The sequence below is a fragment of the Rhamphochromis sp. 'chilingali' genome (genome assembly GCF_963969265.1).
Source record: "Rhamphochromis sp. 'chilingali' genome assembly, chromosome: 8".
Lineage (NCBI taxonomy): Eukaryota > Metazoa > Chordata > Actinopteri > Cichliformes > Cichlidae > Rhamphochromis > Rhamphochromis sp. 'chilingali'.
The window spans coordinates 13393617-13397240 of record NC_137935.1 but is presented as its reverse complement, the minus strand read 5'-3'; positions in this window follow the sequence as shown (position 1 = coordinate 13397240).

The window sequence follows — 3624 nt, the reverse complement described above, 5'->3', positions numbered from 1 at the left end:
ACCTTAAAAAATGCTTTTGAGGTCTAAATTGGCCTACGGTTCATACTTGGCACTTATGTTTTTGTTTCTAAGAGACAGGCAAACACAAAAAAACCAGTCTAAAACAAAATGTGTAGATGTGCACCAGTGTAACAGGTGTTTCTCTACAATGCATCCATTAGAGGGTGAGGCTACAGAGGTCTGGTAAGCTCACGTCTTTCTAGCTAAACACTTCCTGACCTTTTTGTTTTTCTTGTTTTCATACTTTTAGTTTTTCACTGAAAGCAAAGTCTGGTTTTGGTGCCATTTACAAGATTTTGCTGAGTCACAAAAGGTTTACGACATATAAATGACTTCCAAATTGACATTTTATGTGTAAAGTCAGTTTCCCAGGAATTTGGGTTATAAGCTGTGACTCCGTTATGAATCAGCAGGCTGGGTTTGGAGAAAGAAACTACTGGAGCACTAAAAAAAAAAGCATTCCAGGATTTGAGCTAATAGACTATGAAACATGAAACTTCATCCCTCCAGGTTTAATAGTCAAAACAACATTTTGTGTCAATAGTGTTCTTAAGCAAACTGGGGAATTTCAAAGCTTTTCTGTTCAGTTAAGCAGGCATTATGGAAATACAATATGAAGCGTCGTTAGTCAAATAGTCTACTAACTATCTACTTTTTTAAAAGATCTGAGATGTGAAGAAATCAAGAAATGTGATGTTATAAATCAATTTCTAAAATGCTGTGAATAAACAATGCAGTTATTTAAATAAATATGTATTTATTCCATCTTTCTTATTCTGATCCTCAGGCTGAGAGTCACAGAGCTTGGAGCAGTTTTAACAGTGGCGTGTGCTCACCACCAGGTGGCACTGCAGCACTGCAGAAACAACATAAGCTCCTACTGCATTCAGGGGAGATCACAGACTTTGATTTGCTTCTCAGACATCTCATATCTGCTCAGAAACACTGCAGAGGATCCTGACTATTTTATTGCTTGTATTGCTTTTGAATAACTGTGCAGGTTGTTAAAGAAAAATACCTGGATGTGATGTAGAAATGTGTAAAGAGCTCATTTATTGACAAAGATATGCTCTTCCAGTTAGCTGTAGTAGCGTAATTAGCTGTAGAAGACGAGCTTTAAAAGCGAGTGTGATACTATACTTATATACCTTAAGCTTGTAGCCACAGAAAGCCCATTTAAGCCATGGTTTAAAGAGAGTTGAGGGCAGTAGAATAATCAGAGGGAATCAGCCAAGGTTGTCCAAAGTGTCTGGGGAATTGTTGCATTGTTAGAAATTATTAAAGTGTTCCCCACCAGATCAAAACAGCCTCCCATTCACAGCTGACTGAAAGGCTCGGTCTTTGGCAAAAACCATTAAGAGAGTCTGCGGACTCTAGGCAATGTCTCCTGGCAGCTCTGCATTGCTCCTGGAGCAGCGAGCCATTGTTTATTCATCGCCACATTGGCATTCAAAGTGCATCCTCACTGTTCTCTTTCATAACCAACAAGTTGCAATTTTTATGCATGTGAAGGTTGAAGTCAAATTATTTATGGGAGACCGGACCTGAGGAAGGCGCACGGCCTCTAGCAAAATGGTTTACGTTGAGAGCAATCCTTTTCTATAGGCTATTGAATTCGCTGGATCATAGCAAGATATGCATGTATTATTCAGCTTTTGAGAGAAAGAATTGTTGCCCTGCTAGACTGCCATCTGCTTTTTGGACATTGTGATGCATCTGAGGCATGCTACCCTTCAGGATCAGGTTAAAGTCTTATTTTTCAGCATGGGGACAAATGAAATGAGTGGGGAAAAAAGAGGGGGCCTTTCTAGTGTCCCTCCCTCGAACTTTTCACCGCCCCTCATTGCAGCGAAGGCTTTCAAGTGCAAAATACACACACACACATATATATATATATATCAGAGGGGAAATTGCATGAGCATGTCTCGATGTACCCGAATTGGAAGAAAGAGGCAGAAGAAGCTGAGGTTCAGCTGCGAAGGGAAGGAACTTTCACCTGTATGAGAAATTATTCAAGAACATCTGGTGGAGTCCAGATGCAGAGATGGAATGTGTGAGGCGTGTGGTGCCAAACGCCAGCAGGTGCAAGGTGAAAGGACTCTCACCTCTCCAGGGGCAGGTGATCTGCAGGATAATAGTTACCCACTACTCTTAGGAAGACGACTCTTCAGAGTTGAACAAAATTGTGCACTACAGACTCTTTACATTCTGAGCGAACAATTTAAAATCCTTAATGGTTCTGACTGTGACTGCAGTCAGCAGATCTATTAGTAATATAGCACATGGCAGGAGCTGCGTTTCTCTGGTTCACAGCACTTTAGTGGCTCCATAAAGAACCATTTTTGGTTGTTCATTACAGTGTAATGTTCCATTACAAAACATTATTGGAACTTTATGAATGTTCACTTCCTCATTGTTTCTTTGATGGATCTTGACGGTGAAGTGCAGAGCATATTTAAATAGCAAAACACTGCAGTAGGAGCATCCACTTCAAAACAAACCAAAAAAAAAAAACCAACCCTCCTTTTAGAAAGATATGCATCCAGCTGGGGCTTATTTATGAATACATATCATCAGCCTAAATAACGGAGAAGTTTTTTTTTCCCTTTTTGTGAATATGTATAAAGACGCATTGTCTTTTAACCCACTCAGGCTCAAACTAAACTTTTTATTGCTAATGCACAACCAAGTCCTGCAGTGGTACTTCTGAGTAAAAAAAACCTCATAAAATATGTATGTGGGGTAATCAGGTTGTTAGTTTTTAACTGTTGCAAATCGGCAACGCCTGCCTCGAGAGGGTTAAAAACCTGCTCTCTGTATATAGATAGCAGTGTGTGTGTGATGGCCTGGAATTCTGCCTTAAAATAGATGTTTTAGTGAGCACATAAAGCAGCACCTGATCTTACTCTAAGCTAAAACATCAGTTTCGGGTGCTTTCCCTTGTTCGTGCAACAGAGGAACATCTGATCCGCGTTCTGCCATTCTGGCTCGGTGCCACCTTGTCCTTCTTGGCGACAGTTTGGAGATGAGCGTCGCAGATCCGACTTTGGGTTTCTGTTGTGTTTTCAGCATCTCGCTGATTGGGAGACGCTTCCATAATCACCAGTGTACTGAACATTTTGTATACTTGTTAGCAAAACCCAGAGTATCTCATCTGATAAGAGAAAGTTCTTAGAGATCATCTTCGTCTCACTTAATTAACTAGTTAACATGACAATGGATTCGCGTTTAATTAAAGCAGCCAAGAGAACCTTGTTAGTACTTCAGATAACCAATTAGGCCCTGGCTTTGGGCAGAAATATATATTTTATTCAAGTGTATCCATGGTTTTAGAAAATGAAAATCAGACGCTTTTTAGAGGGAGTAGTGGTGGCAGGGTGGAGGGGAGCAGGGACAATGCTTAGTGATTGAATAAGTGATTAGACCTCAGGTTTACACAAAGGCTCCTCACTTGCAGTAATGGCTGCCTGTTAGGGCTTAGTTCTCTAATTTGACATTCACATGCATATCAAAAGCGACTAAGCAACTGGAAGACTGCGTGCTGGCCCATACAATGCAAGGCGCAGTTTGTGTTGCAAACAATGCTCTTGACCTTTAACTGATGAATAATAGCCTGAGAAACAG